General features: G+C 31.2%; 1 protein-coding gene across 4 annotated transcripts in view; it reads right to left on the minus strand.

Annotated features, from left to right (window-relative positions):
• LOC121124807 (uncharacterized) overlaps nucleotides 1–23952 on the minus strand; it is a 149766-nt gene extending 125814 nt beyond the window's left edge. For all 4 annotated transcript variants that reach the window (XM_071891235.1, XM_040720005.2, XM_040720006.2 and 1 more), the window contains exon 1: nucleotides 23817–23952. The gene's annotated coding sequence lies outside the window, so the exon portion shown is untranslated. The remainder of the gene's footprint in view (nucleotides 1–23816) is intronic.
• Nucleotides 23953–24197: the final 245 nt, after the last annotated feature.

The raw sequence follows: 24197 nt of genomic DNA on the forward strand, positions 1-24197 counted from the left end.
GGATGAATTGCATTAGATTAACATAAATAAGTATTTTAGCTTAAAAGAGAACTCCGAGCCAAGACCTACTCCTAAAAACAGCTCTCAAAAGAGCGAAATGTATTCCCGACTTTGTGAGTTTTTTCATCTTTTCTTTGTCAGCAAGCAGAACAAAATAGGTTCCTTTAATGTATTAACATTTCCCGCTCTTCACATTAAGAGAAACAAATTCAAGTAAAAATTGGAAACCAAAATACTCTTGATAAAAGGATGCAGAATATTGTTCTAAAACTTTTCACAATCCTGACAGAGATCGTAGAAAAAAACAACAACCTTATATAAAAATGTGGAATTGAGCTATAAACTTTCTTGCTTCGACAACTAAAACAAAAACGGAACGTGAATTCTCTCTATTGCTTTACTTCCTTCATACAAATATGTAGGTACATTTAGCCCAATATTTCAAAGACATATTTGAGTCAATTATAGGTTTATTATTCAAACTTCTGGGATGAATTAAAATACCTCAGAGTTTCATTCGTGCTTATTTTTGTGTTGACAAGCCACATATGTATGTAAGAGGCACGACTAAGCAATATATTATATACAAATTTGTTATAAATACGAATGATTACTTTTGAGAGAAATAAAAAAAAATGCATTAGTTTTTATTTGAATTATGCCTATTTTAGTATTATGTATGTATGTGTATGTATTCAAGGAACACAAAAGCCAAGAAGAAAGAATTTCAACTCAAGATGCACAAATACACCTATGTACGATATACATACAAAGTAGTTATTCATTTTCATGATTTTATTTGACTAGTTTAATCGTGATTTGAGTATGAAGCAAGGAATTTCAGAGCATGTCTTTTAAATATTAAATTATATTGTAAAATGATTCTGTTTTGAAATATATAAAAAGTAATTTCGTATTTCCCGCCCTTTTTTAGTAATCTAAGTATATCCCGTTCATTATTGGTGACAACGGATCATGCAATTAAGTCTGGTAAAGGTGTGAGTATATACTACAAATGCTTGTTTGATATTATTGCGTGATCAATCGTGAATTAGTGTGCGTCGAGTATGAAGGTCTTAAAGGAAGAAATTCGCCCTACTTTTCATTCTTACTACCTGAAAAGGAAAAACGTGTCAATAGGGACCAAGAAAATTTGCGATGTATGCAGGTCGATACTCTTTAGGTTCGTACTACACAACAGTGGTATGAGCGATTTCGTTCTGTTGAAGTGGGTAGTAAATTATGCGCCAGGCACTCACTGGCCTATGGTCCAAAATGTCGATAAAATCATGAACATGTAGAGATATACCTATATACCTTCGTGTTATCAGTCGTAGCGTCGCCCAGGAGCTGAATAACGATCATAAACCCGTTTGAACCATTTGTAGAAGACTGGATACAAAAGAAACTCGAATAGGAAATGAATCATGTTTCAACAAGACAACACGAGTCCAAACTTTTAAAATTATTGACTCTCCTTTTCTTTTTCTTTGGTAATTGCTTGAGAGACGTAATCATGGAGCCACGAAGTGAGCTCATAGTTATTGTGTTTCACTTCGTGTATATTATACTTTTTACTTTGGAGATAAGCCACTTAATCTTATACCTATCCTTATACCATGAGGACGTTATAATGATCCGATCCGAGGGACTCAGTCTTACATCAAAATATATCCAGATCTTTTCCTCCACTATGTTAAGGACCGGGGTAATTTTTACACATTCGTAGAATACCTAGATGAAACGAAGTCCCTAATTGAAGAAGAACATAGGCAAAGATGTTCCTTTTTTTACATTTTGATGAAAATGAGTTTATTGCATTTTTTAAGTTCTTAGTATGTACTCTTTAATTTCTAGGTTGTTTTATTTCCCCCCATATTCACACCTAGCACCTTTGTAGTGAAAGATGTTCTGATGTGCAGCCATGTAGAACTAGAAGTCCCTATGTGTCAAAAATAGCCAATCAGTGACTGGTTTACTTCACACACAAACAAAACAAAGAGACTTTATAGCAATCCAGACATTTTTGATTATTAGTATCAGCCAACGGTAAACTTTGTTCACAGCTGACACTAATCATCAAAAATTGAGGCGGTGGAAGGCATTTTAAGGCCCAGTAATTCTCAGGGAAACTTGTTAAATCTTGGTAAAAGAAGGATAAGTAATCCAGGTGAGTGGAAACTAAACAAAACGAAAAAAAAGGGACTCAGGTATTTTATTTTATGAATTTCCTCTATGTTTTTTTTTTCGAGCATCAGTAGTTAAGGTAAATGATTACAAATGCACTCTTGAGCCCCTCATCAAGGCACCTCCTAATATTGCTGCAACTCAAGGGATCACCTTCCAGAGATCAAAAACCAACTATGGGTAGGTAGAGAATGACAAGAGAGGCAAAATATACTCCAATGCCATTCCTGAAGTGGGGTATCAAAAAGATAAATAGTTAACTAATATCTGCTCGGGACTATTTTGTAAAAATACAGAAGTGAATTAATTCTTCAAAATGACGTTTGGATCCGTAAGACCGTTCTTTTCTTCGTCACTGGAGAAACTTGTCAAATACTATTTTCTCTACTCTCGTAATAACTATAAACGTAATTTAATAAAATATTGCATTCTTTTTAAAAGCAATTTTTTTTTTTTTTTTTAGATATACTTAAGAACAATCATAAATCAGCGCTCCTACATTAAAAAAATGTATAATTATATGCATATTTCAAGGAAATAAAACTCATTTCTTTATTTTTAAAAACAGATTTCCACTTTAATATAGCATATTTAATGCAACATACATAAAATCAAATTCAAAGCAATATTTGGTTGATTTCCTTTGAATCCCATATTGTAAAATGCATTACGTGATCAAATACAAATGTATGTACAATATTTATAATTTCGCACTAAAGGCTTTGTGATGGCTATGCAAAAATAAAGAACATAAGTAGACACATCCATAAATCTTCCGAACAATTATAACTTTCTCTCAAGGAATAATATACATATATTTAGATATGTGATATTAGTGTCATAAATACGAATGAATTCTGCAAAAAAAGATCTTTAAACGATATAATGAGAATATAAAATAACCAAAATCTCCGACAGAATAGATTGGTATATTAGTGATCCTCGGCATACCGGTATATGCATAGTAACGGGATACTGACACATATAAAACGTAACTATATTAAATTAGCATTTTTAATGGTATATGCAGTGTCAAGACTCACTAAAAAATTGACCCATAAATGACGTAACCCACTAATTTATGAGATAAACCTCCATCGTTCAAAAAAAAAAAAAAAAGTATCCTAAATATTAAATAAGTCATCAAATTAATGTGATGGTATAAGAGGGAGCTACCAACTCAAATAAAAACTTGGTGACGTCCGTAAAAGTTACCCTAAACGGCATTTTTGTGTTACATTTTTAGTTCAAAACGTTGCCAATACCAATTTTGTTACCGGAACTTGTACGAAGATATTCGTATTTTAACCTATCTAGTTTGTGATACAGGGTCTTGCAGATAAATTGGGACTGACTTTAACTGCATTCACATCAATAAAGAGAGCATATGTATATCATTTTAATGAACCATGTGAGAGGTTATGTTATTATCTTTTGATTGAGTCGGACAATAAGTAACGAAAAAGGTCAACAATTGTCGAACTCGCTGACTCGTTCATTGCTATAGTGAAGGAAAAGCTGGATCGTTGACGGGACGTACAGCATACAAAAAGATAAGTGACTGTCCGATGAGAAGTCCGCCGTTCCTCACATCTTCAAGACCAAGTCTCCGACATACATTATGACTTCGAGAGTCCTGGAGAGCAAAGGGTCACTGATGCCCCCATTCTTCTTGAACTCGATGGAACAGGACGGATCAGATACATATTGTGAAGTTCTGAAGACTACCGGGCCGTGCAGAATTATTTACCGATTTTTGTTCAGAACAGTTTGCGGACAATAATGACATTTCGAATGCCTTGAGAAACAATTTATTCATACATTTTTAGAATAATAAAATAGTTTGTGATCAAATTTAATCAATGTAGCCACCATTTGACTCAATGACACTGGTCAGGCGACGTCTGAAGCTGCCACAGACTTGCTGGATGTAATCGACGTCCATGGAGGCCCAGGCCTTGTTGACAGTAGCCTTTAAGGCATAAATGTCTTTTGTCGTGTTTTGCAGACCTTGGTCTCCACGTGCGCCTAGATAGATAAGTCTACTGGGTTCAGATCTGGGCTCTGAGGGGGCCAGTAGTCCTTGGCCAAAAGTTTATGTTGTCCTTGAGCCACTCCTGAGCTTTCTTGGAAGCGTGGGCGGGTACTCCATCTTGTTGGAAACCCCAAGGAGAGTTGCCGACTATGGATTTGATCCACGGAAGGACCTTGGACACCAGAATATTCACATAATCCTCCGCTGTTAATCTGAGCCAGCGGGGAACCATACCGGCTTCATGGCCTTCCCGTTGGATTTCTAAACATCTCCAAAGCTCACAACACGGTCATTTTGCCTGTTGAAGACAGGATCGATTGTAAAAGTTTTCTCATCTGAAAAAATGAAGATGCATCCAGATGAGCTCTTGATATACTTCAAGATTTTCTTGGTGTGCTCAAGTCTGACTTCTCGCTGACGTTCAGTTAGCAGAGGGCGTTCAGTACACCTCAGGGACTTTCCTCCAGCCCTTTTCAATGCCCTTGAAACAGTTGATCTCGACGTTCCCATCTTTCTGGCCATGTCGGCAATGGACCTGTTGGGAGTCCTCTTGAACACTGCCTTTACTTGCCTTGTTGAGACAGTGGGCTTCCTGCCAGCCCCAGGGGAATGCTTGAGATCACCCCCAGCCTCCAAGCGCTTGGAAACGTTATAAATTGTCTTCAACGAGGCCCTAACCTGTTCCTTAATGTTGTTATGAGGCACTCCCGCTCGGAAGAGGGCTGCAATTTCGATCCTCTTTGTTTCCTGATTGGACATGGTCTCACGTGTGGAAGTTGTTACGCTCTCACAGGAAGGATTTTTGTTTCTTTTAACAGTAAAAATACGAAGCAATCAGATTGATTGCCACAAAACCTCTTAAAAAGTATATTTACATCGTCGGTAAATAATTTTGCACGTCCCGGTATTGTCATTCCCTGGATGATCAAGGAGGCCAATGGAACTCCAGTCATGTTTCAGCAGAATTTTATTCCTGCAAAAACGACCGAGAAGACTCAGGACCTTCTCAACATCAATAAAATCCCTTTTTGGAGCCACGAAACCTTCCCCTCCTCCCCAACTCCCTGATATGAACCACTTGGACTTCTACTTCTAGGGGAAGTTAGATAAACAGGCTTATGCTACGAGCCACAACAGTATCAAAGTCCTGAAGGCATCTATTACCAAGTACTGGACGACCATTGATCCTGCTGAAGTTGTCAACGCGTGCAAGACCTTCAGTTCAAGAATCAAGAGAATGTTTGTCAAAAATAGAGATAACATATTTGTCGATAAAATAAAGAATAAATTGAATCATTAAAAAAACTATATTGAAATAGAAGAAGATAAATTCAGTCCCTATATAAATGCAAGGTCCTGTATATCGTCGTACTGTCTATTACGTTATCGACGATAATACAGAGTGGGACCCAAACCATGGAGGTGCATTTAATTAACGATTTGATCTCTGAAATTTTTTGGTTTTATTTATCTATATGTATACACTGATAGGCCAGATACTTCAGGGTAGAATGACGTTTGTAATAATGTCTTAGACATACTAAGTCTCCTCCCCCTCCCCTTTTATTCTCTTTCCATCTTTAACGTCACAACAGTTGCACTACTAAACCATAACAAAGATGAACAATCCCATCTCAACTAAAAAGACAACGCGTTTACGATTTCCTCTGCACCAGTGTCAGTAGTGAGAAGGCTACAAATATTATTGGCATCTCCATCCAGACTTCCTACAACATCAAGAAGTCCATTACAGCTCCATACAGACAAGAAGAACCAACACAACAGGTGGAAAGATGTTGCTACATACTAACTGATTAAAAAGTTAAAAACCTTTGTTTCTTTGATCTTTGAAGGAAAAGTTTTGAGATACAATTACATATTAAAATTCATCCTATTTGGGGAGAGTGATTTGAATGTCCCTTCATGTCCTCAGATTGATCAATGAAAATGATTGTGTCAAGATAAAAGAAGTATATATTTAAAAGTAGTAAACATACCTATGTAGATATTCGTCAAATTCATTGTATGTAATGATATTCAATTAACAATAAAGAGACAGACATATCTAACGGGTGGCAGAATCCATTAAAAAATTTAATACCCCTCTTTGATTGTTATATTAAGAATTTGATACAACGTGGTAGATCCATCCCACGCCCTTGTCATATCTAACTCACAACTGTACCCATGTATAAAATGTTGAAGGTGTTTGAACATGACCATTTTTTCCGTCGAATGAGGAAAAATTGCAAAAAATGTATGTAAGGAAGACTGCAAGAGTTGCAAACGCCTTTTTTCTCAAACATCAAAAAGACTACAGGTACAAATTATACATTATATTATAATAATTATATTTCCAAAAGGCAATAAAAGACGTTCTAAAACCAGAGAAGTTTTATTTTTTATTTAGAAAGATAGTACACATTTATAGTTTTTTTTTACAAAGTTTTGACTCTCATAACAGATAAATGGCGTCCCCCATTGTCCAGAGAGTGTATAAACCGAGCTTAGGTATTCCATTTTTTTGTTTCCTAATAACTTTACCATTATTAAGAAGTTTTCGAAGTACAATAATTTAAACCAAAAAATTCATAATTGAATAAACAATATTTCATGTTTTGTTGTAGCGGATTATTAGTAGATTAAATATTAGTAATTGACGATTCTGAAAGGTCTTTACAAAATTGATTTTTTCTAAATAGATCCAATTTCAATTATTTGATTTGAACCATTTGCACTAATGTAGAATTTTTGTATGACAATGGATCTGATAAGACCAATTATATTTCCCTGGTATAACTATTTGTGGAGTTATTGGCCTTTAATTTTTTTTTACAAATTTAACAATATGAAAATGAATTGAAGAAATTGTTTTTTTTCCTTGTATATATTGGAAATTGAATAAATTAACTGATTTGCATAAATGTCACCAATAAATACTCAAGAGCTAAACTGCAATTAGTTTCATTTTATAAAATAGTCCAACGTATGGTAGTGAGAGATTGAATTTAAAAAAAAAAAAAACTTTTACAATTTTGCCTCTAGAATGAAACAACTACCACCCCCTACAAACTCTACAGGCCGATCACCACACATTATACAAACGGAAGTTATAGTATCACACCCTGTATAATTCAGATTATTGCAAAAAATAATATATAATTTTGAGAGGTGGAATTATTTTTTTTAGACACTCAAAATTTTTGTCATAATGCTCAATGTCTCTCATTGTGTTGGCATTAACTTATATAATTTAAATTAGGGATTTTTTCGCGATCAGTTGATATCAAAACTTATTGGGGAGAAATTTGAGGTATTGTAACGCTCAGTATAACAACAATTTGCAACAAGTTCTTCAATTTTCCTCCTATGAATAATCCTTATTTATTCATTCATATATTTACACTTGACAGCAATCAAGCTTATTAGTCAGAGCTGGACTTATCCAATTGATAATACGGATCAGCGATATAATTATTAAGCATATCTTAATTGATTAAAAAGTAGAAAAATTCCATTGATTTATTACATACTATAAAATATTATTTAGTCTAATTTTCTGAATTTCAAATTCAACTTGTGAAAAACCTATTATTGACTAGTATAATCTTTTGATATATTCAAACATATTAAAAACTACCAGAGACAGAGAGAGAGAAGGAAACATATCAAATAGAAAGCTATTAGGAAAATAAGATTTTATTTCGGTCAAAAACAGCCTCTTGATGTCCTCGAACGCCCAAAAAAAATATCATAACATCTCAAGTTATTTTATAGGTCTACTCACTAAATTTCGGATCTGATTGTTCCACCGTTTTGTTAGCAAAAACAGACTTATAAATATATATAAGATTTACTTATAGTGTATTAAATTTGTAGGTACCTCAGTCAAACATGATCTTGGTCAAAAATAAAAGAAGTTGCAACCAGTCCCTAGTTTTCCTTACATTATTTCAAATGAACATAATTTGAATTACAGATTAACCTTCATTCAAAATGTATAAATAGCTTAGATCCAAAATAGTTTAGATTAAGCATGATTAATGTTCAATGATTATAGTCGATAATTCAAATACATATGTAGGTAGACATAACAATTGTAGGGTTGAGTGCTGATGATGAAATATTTCCATGGAAAATCAAGGACAATAAAATGTTTTCAATGATGTCGCAGATCAGGGCCGTCGGAACTAGGGGTGTGAGGGTGGGGGCATTGGCTTCACTCATCAGGGCGTTACCTTGCTAACTAAAAATGCCCTAGGTATCTAGGTGGCAACTGTCGATTCCCTGGTAGGTCATACTTCATTGATATTTCATAATTACTCTTTTTGATAAATACTTATGATCCTTTTCCAAAAGAACTGGAATACAATTTCTTCTTGATTCCTCGTCGTATATATAAATATATGTATATTTATATTCGCCAAATATTATTTCTATGAATAAAATTTGGCTATCATATAGAAATGCAAATGTATAGCTACGGTTTTATTAAAATATTACAAAGCAATATTATAATACTGAGGCAAATAAAATACTATATAGGATTTTAATATTAAGAAATATATTTATAACAATATTATAACAATGGTAGTCTTAAGAAATAAATAGCAGTTGGTATGACTGAATTATTTGGCTAACTACCAATTGATTTTGGCCATTGATCTGTTTCTTTTTGGACGAAAGGTAACGACGTGTCCAATAATTGAAATTTTATAATATATATTTTTTTTAGCCCTTCCTTTGTTTTTCAACAGGAAAATATTTTTGCTCTTCCACAAGTCGTTACCTTCATTGCCTCACACAACCTTTCATCCACAATGAAACATAAAAAAGGGGCCAAAATCAGATACCAAATAGTAAATTCTTCCTAATTACGGAATTATAATTCAATAATTGTTGAAAAGTGTTCATATAACTAGCAAGAACTTATTCTTATTCAACTAATCAACGCCCAGAACAATGATTAGGGGTAAAGTAAGTCACGTGTTACCCTTCTGTATAAATAGGTAGACCATGAAGTCTTTAAATATTATTACATCAAATCTTGAGTAATATCTTCCTCAAAAAATATTTATCAAATCAATATTTCTAATTGAGGCTTCAATGCCTATAGATCAATTCATTCAACTGAAAAAGATAGACCATTTATTTATGCCTCAAATAAGTTCTTCTTGCCCTTGGAAATAAGAAGAAAACAAGATGGTATTCATCCTTAAAACATATATCGTTAAAGTCAAAAATAGAAATTTATTGACCTTAACTTTCATTTACTCAATGATTGACTGATTCTGACGTATCTTATGTAATTTAAGTCCTTATGGGTATTAAATTTTGTAGAGGGATATAAATTTATTTTTATATATTTTTTTTAGTGAATCTCTTCATTCTACTGATCCAAACCTATTAAGTTTACAAAAATAATACCAAAAGCTCAAAAACCTTACGTGATATGAAAAAACTCACAAATTCGTGATTAGGAGATAGGTGGGCCCTTTAAAAGAAACTTCTACTTTGACTTTCCATTTTGTTCCCTTCTTAATAAAAATTCGCTGTGCAAAATATTTTGTATTTTAATTAATATTCAATTGTGGCCCTCACTTCTTAATCTTTTCCCTGTATACTAAAATTAGACGGAAATAAATTCAATGTCTCCAATTATTATTAATAATATAAAGTTACAATACCAACTTTGTCTATAAGCAAAATTATATTTTTTGTCAATAGATGTACTGATTTATTATGTTTGTAGTTTTAATATTTAGTCTTTATTATAGGATCTATTAGATTATTTGATATTTATTGTACGGAACGGGATATGTCATAGAACAATAGACATTTTGAATCTGAAATTTTAACGAGTTTTATTTCGAAAACTATGAGAGCTATATTAACTAAATTTTTTACGGATATTAACACATATATTGCCATTTCTAATCTTCAATGTTTCCTTCATCGACTTTGTTAATGGTCTTGATGCCCCGCTGGAAGCTCTTAAAGGAGGTAATATTGTAATTGGGGTTTGATAGCTTCGAAAATCGGGGTCTTTGTCCAAAAGTTCTGGCCTCGAAATGTGGTTAGAGAAAAAAATCAAGCAGGTAGGCATCTGGCAAGTATGGTGGCCACATAATTTTCTGCCATAATGGAATGTTGGTATCTAAAAAGGACTGTCTAACCTTTGCTGTGTGTACCGATATACTATCTCGTTGAATCTCGTCTAGATGGCAATGCCGTCATTAATGCCCTTATTGAGAACTGTAATTAGTCTACCTGCTTCCCTAAATCAAGTTTCGGATCTGTGTTGGTGTATGTTCCGTAGGAAGTAGCAATCTCGTTTGCCTTGTCTGTTTGTGAAGCAATATTTCGATTAATTGACTTAATTTTAAACATATGAAAGGTGTAATAAAAATAATCAGCAACTAATGGTTTAATTCGATCATCTATATAGAGTGGTCAATTAAAATTAGAACACATTCAATTTTAAAATTCAAAAGGATATAATTTATTAACTAAGAATAGAATTTCAACAAAATTAATACTATAGATATATGTGCATCTGAGCTCTCTTAATCATTAATGTAGTTGTCCTTAGCGACAATGATAACTTCCAGGTGGTGACAGAAGGAGGACTGCCACCCACTGCTGATGTAGTCCTCTGTCTAGGGATCCCAGTACTGGCTGATAGTGGCTTTGAAGACCTCGGTGTTTGGATGAAGGACAGGGGCAGACCTTCTCCTCGACATCCACGAAAAAGGTGGGTGGACATCAGAGCTGTAGTGGAACCAATAGTGACACTTTTTATAATTCTCTGGACAGTCCGGTGTGAAAGCCTAGATCTCTTGCATGGTCCCTTAAGAACTTGAGAAGATTGGCCTGGGCTGTTTTTTTACTCCTCTGGATCCAGTTTGACCTTTTTTATAGAGCCTTCCTCCTCTCCAACGTTTCGGACTTGCTGACAGCAGCGTAGATAGTGGTCCTGGAATCGCCCAACTGCTTGGAAATTTGTCAATCACGTGCAAGTGGAATTTTCTAGACTTGTATCTAAGATAGAGAGCTCAGGTTTGTATTGTTTTGTAACTAATTATTTATACTTTAATATATTCATTTCAATCACTCAACCTTCATTAATTATTGAATTAGTACATTTCCAGATTTCAATAGTTTCATCTGACTTCAGCATTGTTGATATCGGCCATCTTGAGGACCTAAAAAACTAAGTCATAAAAATAAAAACCCTTTGTGAATTACTGTTAATATATTTGAACTAATAAATAAAAGGACTTAAACCTTCAACCCTTTTAACAAATCGATCTGTCAAGGATGAAAAAACTAGACAGGCAGATTAAATAAAATAAAATAGTAGTACCCTGCTTATCAGGGACCACCTTGGTAGTAATTGCAACTTAAAAGCTTTGCTATATATTAGAATATATTTAAATATGTTACTACAGCAATATACATTCTTATTAACAGGGTACAATTATTAAATTAATTATAACATATGCAAGGATCCGATATGGTTTTTCAATAAGTATCCTACATTTCTTGTCCTCAATCAATTCACTTTAGAGTTGTAAATCGTAAGCATTTTAAGCATGTAAAAACCCCGTAAATGAATATGGTAACCATGAAATTTTGAATAATGTTATGAAGGAGAGCAACTTAGCTGTCATGACATTTTCTTAGATCAGCTGCAAACAATTTAAAAGAATAATGAATAAACAAAAGTTTCACTTATTATCAAGCAAGGGCACCGGCTGGAATTAATATATTTTCAATCCTAAATTCTACCATGATTCTAAGAGGGGCTTATATTTATAAGAAGGGTTGTAAAAATTATCGAATCCTCCTGAGCATAAATTCATAAATAAGTGTAAGTGTATAAGCTACAAGATTATTATTATTTATTTATCCCTATTTTGAACATTCAAACGTTTAAGGGAGCAAGGATGACTAAAGCTTTTATTTGGTCATCTGTCAGAAGATATGATGTCCTTTATCAATGTTACCAAGTTACATTGATATTTTTAATTTTCCTTTAATTGGTCAAATGAAGTTGCAGTAATTAAGTATAAATAAATATTCTGCTTTACCATTCACTCCATCTGACCTAGGAATCTTCTTTGAAGTCCATATACATGATGTAAATTTATTTCTCTAGAAACCATCGAGGGGAAAAGCAACGCACATTCAGTTCAAGAGAATAATTTTTCCCGAGTGCGTTGTCCATTGAGCTTCGTCATTCCATTCTTTTTTTTTTTTTTTTTTTTACACTCACGATTATTTCGACAATTTTCAATGATGTTTTTATAGCTAGATTAATAGAAATGCAAGATTATACCGTAACGCTTTTCCTACTGTTGTTTGACATCCACCACACTTTTTAATAGTGACGTCATACAGAATAAATGTTACTAAGAGTAGCTATATATTGCCCTCCTTAACTGTTACTGTTAGAGTACTACTGTTATTCTCTATGACGTCAAAACCTATTTGTCTTTCCTATCAGTTGGTACGATACATCAAATTTAAAATTTTAGCATGCCCGATTACATGATGGTCTAACTCTGTATTTTTATTAACCTTGATATGTAGTATATATTGTGTTAAATCATGGTTAAGCCTATCAATTATAAGCCAAAATGATGTTGATTGAGATTGTGCGAAAGATTTGGGGTTAGTGAGTGCTAATGGTCAATCAAATCAACGTATATAGTACCCATGCATTAATATACTTTGTAACTTGTTTGCATTCTCATACATTTTCATGTACCTATTTAATTCAATTACACTGTACACATCTTAATGTCAATGAATAAAAATATGGAAAACTCTCATCATATTTTTTTTTATACTCAATATACTTCAAATATTTAGACCCCATTTTGAAATAAATTGAAGTTTTTATAATTTGAAAAAAATACAGTTCTCCAATTTCTAGATACCATATGCAAATATCTTAAAGATTTAAAAAAAGTCAATTTTACTATATAATAATTCCTCCAACAATTATCAATTATGTTTCTTTACAAAAATTTTTTTTTTTTTTAGAAATATGCATAATTATTTAATCAAATATTATGGTTGTCGAACTGAGGGAATTTCAATCTGTATACATACAGTGTTTGGCCTCATTCATAAACCACGTAGCTCTTTTTTCTACATAATTATAACTTTCCCCATACGGACCTACGTGGTTCTTTTCTTCACACCCTTACAAGAACTACGTGTTTTTTATTAACCCCTAAAAAGAATCATTTTCTCTAGATTTCATTCATTGACGTTTTTGAGGACCTTGTTTGAGAAAAGCCTAAAAAAAGGTTGTCCCATGTTCTCAATGACGTCATTTATACAATTTTAGCCCTTTATTCAAGTATACGTGACTTTAAAACACACACAACGAGGATAGAAATATTTTTAGGCTGGATCCTCCCTTTTAAATCGCCACGTGTTTTGAATACTCTCTTTTTTAAACTTGTCATTGACTACTTCAAATCACATTAATGTGAATACGAGACATTGTCCTCAGACGATTTTGGATTAAGAGTGTAAAGATCAGGGTTGTAGAATCAAATTGAGTGGAGTTACCAGAAGTAATACTAATATCAGGGGTATCCTCATCAAATTTAAAGCCATTTCCAAAAAAAAAAAAAAGTTGGAAAAAATTTAAAAAATCCACAGCTGTACACAAAAAATTTAAAGTTTAGGAAATAAATTTCAGATACTAAATTTTTTTGGGGAAAAAAATTGAAAAGATATATAAAATTTCAAATATTAAATTTTCTAGTAAAAAGCAACAATTTCTTAATTTAAGGGGAGGTCTACAGTCCCTCCAGTCAACCCTTTGCGGACGCCTCTGAATGTATTATGTAAAAAGTGTAGAAGTGGGAAGTTGTCCAAACTGTCGGAACTTCGTCAGAGAAGCACAAGGATCATTTTAAAAAGTATTAAAATATTCCTATATATTTTGATATCCAAGTACATGGCAGTCATTAACAAAGTGTTTTTATATTTAAGACATACAATCCGGAAGATTGTTTGCGTCAAAGGTACATGAACTCTAATGTACGTTTTTATTGTTATGTTTATTTGCCTAATAACGATGCTTGATGGAGTCATACTAAGGTGTGTAAAAAATTTGAATGAAAAACAAATAAAAGTACAAATGACTTATTGATGCAAATGTATGTGGGTGTATTTAAAATAATTAAGGCAGCTTGAATAAAAAAGTAAGAATCCAGGGCAGGATTGTCATTAAAAAAAAAAAAAACAATTGTTCCAAGGGATGTTTTTTTATAATTTTTTGAAAACGATGGGAAATGAAATGTTCTGAAATATTTTTATCAACAAAACCTTAAGTAATCATTTTTATATTAAATTTAGAGAAAAAAAAAGAATTTTGGGGTGAATTTACGTTCAATTATCAGGGGCGTCTACTGGGAGTTTGCCTGAGATTTTTTTAATATTATTTTTAAGATAATTTTATTTTTTAATTGGGGTTAAATTATGCAGCAGAACAAAAAATAATAATATTTGAATTTTTTTTTCCAAAAAATTTAATATTTGAAATTTCTGATGCACTTTTACTGAGGAACAGACGTTTGTGGTTGAACATAAATATTAATAAAAATTGTTTGAAGGTATAATTAAAAAAAAAGTATTGGTGCAATTTATGAAAATAAATTAATTAGTTAAGCGTTTAATATACAAAAAACGATTATTTTTTTTCGATTCATTTTCATAACTTGAAATTTGTAAAAATTTTTGAATATAAATAACTCCATGAATATGATGCTAGAAGGCTAAAACTAGTGGTCTTAAATTTGATTTCATGGAACAATTCTGAAGTGGTACAATTTGTCCTAATTGAAACCGGATTTATTCTCAAAAAAACCATGATTTATAATATATTTGAAAAATCTCCACTAATTACTCAACCAACTAATAATCCACAATTATACAATAATATATGTAATTAATTAAATTTTGTATATTTATATATGTATAAATGCGTTTTTATAACCTCTAATTGAAAATTTGCTTAAAGAGAATGAAAAAAATGAAAAAATCCCCTGGTAGTAAAATGCCAAAGTTTGGGATATGGACAAGGGAGGCTGTCACCTTTCTGACACGATTTTTAAAACTATAGAAAACAAAACTATAAATGTTTAATATGATTATGAAAAAAAACAAAAACTTTTCTAATGTATTAAACTTGTTTTATTCCCTTTTAAAAAAAAGAAGTTTTGTTGCTGTACCATATAATCAAAGGGCTGGTCACTAAAATCCTTGACTACTCTTTACTTTGGTTACAATGTGGTTACCCACCCACTTTCCTTTGGTTTCCACTTTTGATTTGTTTCTTCTGTTGTAGTCAATGAAGACGTCAAAAAACTTTCTATATAAGATTTACAAATTGTAAAAATATTAAGTTTTTTAAAATTATTTTTATCTCCTAAGTTTAGATTATGCCTGAGGTAAAAAAGATATTGCTTATTTTTTATAGTGGTTCAAAATAAGACGAAATTCATTTTATTAGGCAAAAGTTCAATTAATTATGTATATAAATTTCGAAGCTGATGAATTTGCTCTTGTTATAGAAAAAATATTCTAACCATTCGTATATACTGTGAATAGAATCGAATTTTAATTGTAGACACTAAGTTGAATTAAAGTTGTATTGTCGTACAAAAATAATAATAATAATTTCAAAGTTGTGCATTGAAAAGAATCAAATAAAACCCCGTGCTATTTATAATGCTTCAATGTCACAACCTGTTTTGCGTTTGAGTAATAAAGTCATTCCACTTAGTAATTTATTAAGTTTTAAAATTATGATGTGCGTATTTTAATGAAAATATATCTTTGAGTATGTCTTTTGTTTTGCATGTTTGTCCATTGAATGACTTGAAATATGAGTCATACAATCTACAAACTTCATCAACGTGGAGAGCAAAGAAGAATGAGAGTAAGTAGGGATGGTTCCAGGATTTTTGTTTGGAGGTTTATGTACAAAGGCATCCGCTGGATAATATTATATATATATAGGGAGAGGTGTCTGGGTGTTTGGATTTTTTTGGAAAAAAAAATAGCAATTTTTTTTTTAATTTAATTTTTAAAAATTCATGGGTATTCACAAAAAATAAATGAATTTTTTTTTTTTTTTAATTTTTAAAAATTCATGGGTATTTACAAGAAAAAAATTTAAATATCCATAGTTATTCTCAATAAATACATTTTTTGGAAAAAAAAAAAAGTAAATGAAAAATCCACCGATATATACGAAATAATATTTTTTGGAAAAAAATTCAAAACTATACTTGAAATATAAACTTTTTGAAAAAAAAAAAATTAAATAATAAATTTAATTTAGGAAAATTTCAAAAATCCATAGTTATTCATAGAAAATTAATAATTTTGAATAAAATATTTGGAAAATTAAATTAAATATCGAATATTAAATTTTCTAGTAGAAAGCAAAAATTCTTTATTGGGGGGGGGCTACAGCCCCTCCAGCCAACTTCCTTTGAGAACCCCTGATGTATATACAATTTGCATAAGGTTTTATATACATACGGCTAAGTAAAAATAAAAGAAACCGAAAATTAATGCGGTAATCATGAAAGTGTAAAGAATGGTTAAGAGCAGAGAAGCTTAGGTATCATGATGTTTTATCATATTAGCTGCGAGCACTTATAAGAAGAAACAAATATGCACAAATACCACTCCGAATCTAACAAGAATATTGGCAGGAATTATTCCGGTTTCGATCCTCAATTCTACTTGGAAACAACAAGGACTTAAACTTATAAGTCCCAAACAATTCATCCGTATTATTCTCCATCTATCATAGGTGCACACACTCGTAGACCTTTGTCGGATATGTTCTCTCCTACGACAATGAAAGAATCATGATAAGACCTTTGAAAAATAAAATATTCTTCAGATAGCAATTGGAAAAAATAATTACGTTAACGATCATATTTTATACAACTCTATATATAAGTTGCAGAGCCGTTGGTACCGTGAGTGGGGATTACCACTTGACCAACGATTCTATCATTTTCGATACCGTTTTGACTCTGCTGTAAAATGTATTATCATATGTTTTAACCCTCCCAGCTCTCTAAAAAAAACTATTTTGTTAGACATGTTAACACTTGTCTAGATGAAGTTTTGGAGTCATAGTCTTTGTAATAGTAATAAAACAATTTATGTTGTTGCCTCATTGGACGATGGAAGCTTTTTTAAACACACCGATCTTTACTTGTTCAAAGAAGAGCTAAGACTTATTGTACCTACGTCATTTTTTTGATATTTTTGATCAAATTAATACTTGTATTGATCAGAACAGACACAAACATAATTATTTATTGACCAACAGGGGTTCGAAACTTTCGTGGTGTCATTTTTGATAACAGCATTCCGCAAATGGGAGAGCTATATCACTCTCTTTCTAGTCTAAAAGCAAAGACAAGATGCGGTTACATTTTGTTTATTGTCGTGGTGACGTTAATATATATTTTTTTAAATTTATTCGAAATTTTTTTAATGTTTTTTTTAATTGTTTTAACAGAACACAATACCATAAATTCTAGAGACATTTTTTTTATAAATCATTTTGGATGGATTTTTTTAATGACTTTTCTTTTAACAAAAGATTTGTAATAATTTTTTTTTTTGTCACGATCATTTTATTCAAAATATATACAATTTGCAGTGCCATTATTTTTGCCTAACAGTGCGACGTATAGGAAAAGTGACCTCAATGCCCCAGCACTGAGTCAATCTCAGAAATTTTTATCCACCGTTTTGGTTTTTTTATTAAGATAATTTTATTTCTGGTTGTTTTTTAATTCAAATTTAATTCATGGTTTTTTTATTTAGAAGTTTTTTTTATAAACCGAAAATTTTTATGAATTTATTAATAAGCCATTAGCTTGATTTAAAAAGAGAATTAAAGGTCACATTTCGTCATGTTTTCTTGTTTTCTAAGAGATAATTAAATTTCCACGAAAATGTCACTATTGTAGAAGACCCTAACTAGAAATTTTTTTCTTTGGAGGTTTTCTGGCTCAGAAATTTCAAGGGCTTTCTTTTTCTTGCAGATTTCCATTTATTTTTATGAAATAAAAGGATAAATTTATTGACAAATTTGACTCATGATTTTCAAAAGAATTTTATAGGACAACTCTTTTTAATATTCCTTTGATTGGTCAGATGGAGTGAACTAATACGTAAACATTGTAATTAGTCCATCTGACCTAGGAATCGTATTTGAAACCATACACATTCAGTATATCTCTTTCTCTAGAAATAACTGAGTATCGAACTTGCGCATATTGACATAATGTGGGATAGAGCTCAAGAGCAATATTTTTCCTGAGAGGGTTTTCCTTTGAGATACGCCGTTTTTAATTTTCTATTTGTTGTCAAATAAATAAAATTTGACAACAATTTTAAACAATGTCTTCTCCAAAATATTTTAAAATTTGACACAAAAATAATGTTCATTTTTTTCTATACAACAATTTTTTTTTAAATTGACAAAACACTATTCATTTTTGACAAAATTATTGTCTTTTCCTCATCAGCTCATGAAATCTGACAACAATTATTTTGCAATGGAGGGAAGATATCCCCCCACCCCATACAACATATAATAATGTTCTCGATTCTAAATTTGAACCTATTCAATCCCTGTTTGATGTACAATCATACACTCAGAAGTGATTTGACGTTTTAAATCTATCAATGAACAAATTAATCAGGATTTAAAAAAAAATAGATGCATCATATTTTGGTGATTCAAAGAATTAAGCAAATTTAATATAATAAAAGATATCAAAACTTATAGTTACTTTAAGAATATTAATTTTTTGACACTAAACATGTAAGGGGTGTAAAATCTGTTGGTAATAAGCCAATTACATCGTTCAACCCAATCGTCAAATTATGTCTTATCTAATAGATGAGGACCGCGTAATTCCATTTAAATTAAAACTCCTAATGAATTATTTTGCCATCTGTCATACACGATTGTCTCTTATTGGTTGAGTTCCAATTAGTTGTAGTTTGTAGAGCTGTGAATAATTCACTACTATTAAAAAAATATAGTTCCACAGTTATATAAAAAGAATTTCAGATATAGACCCTTAATATCAAAGCAAGTTAAAATAATTTTCCTCAAAATTAAGTCAGATTACATATGTACTTTTTGAGAAATTGTCGTCAATTTCTATCAAATAGTAATTGTATTAATTACTTGGGTGAGTCCTAAATTGGATTTAAAATACTCAAAACTGATCGTGGTAATTATAATAATATATAATCCTGTGGACGCCTCTTTAGTGAGACCAATTGCACAAATTTCGAACATGCGCGTTCATACATAATATGTAAATCTAATTATAATTATTCGTACAAATGGAAAAGAAACGACCAATAATTCAATGACTCAGCAAGGATATTGGCATTGTATACATGTACGTAATTGGAATAGGTATGTATATCCACAAATGCATAATCATTTATCTATCTTATTACCATAATTATAATCATTGCAAGCATCATTTCAAGGATGGATCATAGGGTTTAATTGGTTCGAATGGAAGGAAGGATTTTGAATTGAATGAAATAGGTATTAGTCCACATTAGATTCAATAGTAATCATAGTACACTTGTAATATCTCTGTATATACCTAGATACGTAAATACAATTAGAGCTAAATGATTAGTCTCCTACCTCGAGGGCTCTATTATAAACATTTCTTCAAATAATTACATCTGTCGATTCTAAATCCATAAGTAGTACTATAGTTTCTTGACTGTAATGGTAATATGTATGGGTAGATGAATTTTAAATATACAGGGTGCGGCTCATAAGGAGACGGTATTTTTTTTTTTTTTTTAAATGTTCTTATAATTGGTAAGATGAAAGTGCACTGATTAAGTAAAAGTAAACATAATGTATATCATTACATTTACTCCATCTGACCTAGGAATTGTCTTTGAAGTTCATATGCAGAGTTGATTTTATCTTTCCAGATTTTTGGGACCTCAGTATGTGACCGCCTACTCTGTCAAGGGGAAACTCTTCCTCTTTTCTGTCTAGGTGCGTCTAGAAGAGAGGGAGTGTGCTACTCATTACATGATGCCCAGTCTCTAGAGGCTTCTGTCAAGAAAGAATGGACCAAGCTTGAGTCTGACTACATATTCAAGGTCTACGGGGGACTTAGCCCTTGTATCGAAGTAATTTTTAGAGCTGAGGGCTCACATATTCAATAAAACTTATGCCGAGAACTATTTTCAGATGATTTTGTTATATAAATGTCCTCAGAAAACCTCTCGTTTAAATTTTACTCTTGAAAAATTGAAAATAATAAAATTTGTAGCACTAGATAAGATCAACCCTGTATATAAAGTATACTTCATTTTCTAGGAACGACGGGGTGCAAGCATACAAGAATTGAGTTTAAAAAAATAATTTCCCCCAAAGTAAATTTATAATCTTAATTATAGAATATCTAATCGTTAAAAAAAAAAAAAAATTCCTGCCAATCGAAGTTTCATTTGTAAAACTTTCCGTAACATGTTTCAATAGCTGTAAAATGTTGAGCAACATAATTAAAAACAAATAGTTTTTGATACACATGTCGATTTAAAGACGATAAAGTAGATCGTTCATGTCTCGAAAAGCACAATTTTCGAAAACGGTATTTCTGGCCAGGAAAATGGGAGTATTGTTAAATATGCTCCTGGGGGTCGGGTGATCGTGCCCATACCAGAGATAATGAGAAAATGATAACCCTTCATTTTCTTCCTGTAAACGATCCAAAGGTCAATTCGGAGGTGAACATTGCTGTACTTCGGGGTGTTGTTTTTCCTTTGACCTATTCGGGAAGGGATTATGTATGAGAACAAGAGTCATAACTCCAATATCAGGAAAAAATACTGTTTGTACGTTTAAAAAAACAAAAAACTAACAAAATCAGATTCTGTGTTAAGGAGAAACGGCCTCCATCATCTTTAGAATTAAATCCTCTAGATTATTTTTTTTAGACTTATCGAGAGAAGGGCTTGTGTTTTACTTTATACACATTTTGAAGTCCTGAAGGCCTCCATTTCACGCGACCTAATTGATCCGTAAGAAATCCTCTGTGCTTGACATAGACATAGCTTATGGTTTATTTAAATTAATGTGCAACATTACAAGGGGAAAAATGAATTAGTAATTATTTATGTATATATTTCAAATATATATGAATAAAGTTTTGTATAACTATTACTCTTAATTAGTTAATTAAAGTATGTCAAAGCTTTATTTCATTTGACTCTCTCGTACTGTCTAACTACGAATTCAATACACGAAACGATTCATCTATGTCAATTAGAGTATAGTTTTGAATATATCCATTTAGCTAATTCTCTTTACTTAGTTTGGATCCTGCTATTAGTAAATGGGTATAGAAGTACTAATTAACTCTAATATATTATATTTTATCAATTCTAGCAATGTCTACAACAAATTGTCTTTGTGTATTTCCATTATTCGTTATGAATACTCTTTTGTTTGATATACCGTAATACTTCTAATTGAGAGACATACAAATTAAAACAATTAGGAGGATGTTTTGAGTGATTGATAGTCATTTTACAGATCAAAAAGGCTCACTTAAGAGCAAGACACTTAAGCAAGAACCATTCAGCTTCTTTGTGATTAAACAAACACGTTGGTAATTTTCATGTAATGGCAAAGCTGAGGATTAGTACGTCTTACTTGGACTCGATTTCCTCTTAAGTCTCATTTAACTGTGACGTTATACTCGACTAGGATTGGATGTGAATAGCCTCTTCACTCAATTTGTACTTTAGTTTAAAGGCAACAGATTTGATTCGTGAACAGTACAGTTATGTCCGTGATTACTGAGAGGTGGGAGAGGTTTCACGCCCTTCTATAAATAAATGTTTTTCCACATGTTTTTTACCAGAAAAGGTTTTTCCTCAATAATTTTTCGTTATGACACAATTTTTAAATTAAAAAGTTGTGAAGCCAAAACTTTGTGCTTCTTGATAAAAAAAAATTAAGCAAAAATTATCGTCATTAACTGTGAAAAAAATTTCTATATTTTTTGTTTTAAATTGTATTTTCTTTAAAAAAAAAAGTTCAAATTTCGTCTCATAAACAAAATTAATTTTTTTGCCCGAAATATTTTTTTTTTTTACATTGAAAAAAAGAGTATCTTGTCACTTTAAAAAAAAATTCTTTGTCAAATTTTCAGAACTCAGTGAAATTAATTTTTATAGAAGCATGCATTTACCCATTTTTTGTCTACTAATACTTCTCTTCTACAGATATAGCTTGTAATCCAAGATATTAAAGCTAAGAACTAACAATACATCTGCATAGAGAACAATGTTATAATTGAAGTCCGATTACCTTTTTTAATAGCTAAGTTAATGGCTTTATTATCTAAAAAGTAAGTAATCAATAAAAATAAGTTAAAATGATACTTATAACCTATGCATATTCGTAAATTAAAGGAACTGGTATTAAAACTGAGTTAAACTTATAATAGAGCGTCAAACAAATTTACAAATCGTTGACTCTACACACATAGTATAATATCATTGTTTTAGTAGTAGAAATACACCATGTCAATTTACATATGGAAAATGTCTGACATATGCTTTTAAGAGAAAAAAGATTAATTTCCAATAATTTAAGTGCATAATTTAAAGCTTAAAAATCAAAAACATCTAGATACGTCTTTAAATAATTAAAAATTATTGAATTTCTTTGTAAAGTACATAAATACATCCAAAATATGGACTTAATATTGAAAATAACTAATTATGTGTCAAAGTGTAAAATAGGATCATGCCTTCATCGATGATATCAAAGACTATAACATCTACATAATTTGACTTTTAAGTCACTTAAATAATAATTTAAAGACATTATTTGTGTACGTTATGCAATTCATTATTTCGACTTGACATACGTAGAGTGGCACAATAATTCTAAAATAATTAAAGATCAAATTATTGTAAAATATTTTTTTTATAAAAAACTAAAAATTGTATCCCTTCAAAAAATTATATTCTAAATTTTTTCAAAAAAAAAGATCATTTGTCCAATTTAGTATGTATAAAAAAACGAAATTTTTTTTGTCAAAACTGTAAAAAAAGACTACTCCCAAAGAAAAATCCTAGTCACGGACTATCCCCCTAGTGAGGGTACAATTATATAATTTTGCCCCCCACTTGAAAATACATTATACCAATGTGTAATTTCTTTTAGAAGCCCCCTTCTCCCTCAAATTTAGGATGACTTAAAGTTCTTTTTAATAAAGAACAACATGCCTTTTTTTATACAACTGATCTGTCGATGTTTCTATAAATTCATTAAGTGCCCTGTTTTAAGCGGGAAAAACAGTACAAGCTCAAAATCGACTTCAAATAAACGTAAATATAGAAATAAAAAATATCTTTTTAATGAATCTATTAATTTGAATGTATAATTATAAAGATATAATCAATTAAAAAACATGATTGTATCTACGTGGATTAGATGATCAAAATCAAAACTTACTTTGTTATAAAGAATGTGTTGAATATGAAGCTACTAAAGTTTGGAACACCGCAACAAGGAATTCACAGAATTACATAGATACAAAAAAATATCATTAGATTTACGTTGCTCCACTCAAGATATATGAAGTATCACTGCCTTAAAGAATAATTCTTCTTACCAAAACAAAGTAAATAATAGTAAAATAACAAATGCAAAAAACGCGCTCGGATCGTAACGTTGGTTACGCGTCAGGATTGTGTGCTGAGGGTTTTTTCCATTTCCATATGATTTAGTAACACACTCATATCATATCTTGGTATATATATATATTTTTTTTTTTTTTTTGGGGGGAATTTGAAGAAATATAAATTTAATGATCCATACTTCTATTTTTATTTG

The sequence above is a fragment of the Lepeophtheirus salmonis genome, chromosome 9 (genome assembly GCF_016086655.4).
Source record: "Lepeophtheirus salmonis chromosome 9, UVic_Lsal_1.4, whole genome shotgun sequence".
Taxonomy (NCBI): Eukaryota; Metazoa; Arthropoda; class Copepoda; order Siphonostomatoida; family Caligidae; genus Lepeophtheirus; species Lepeophtheirus salmonis.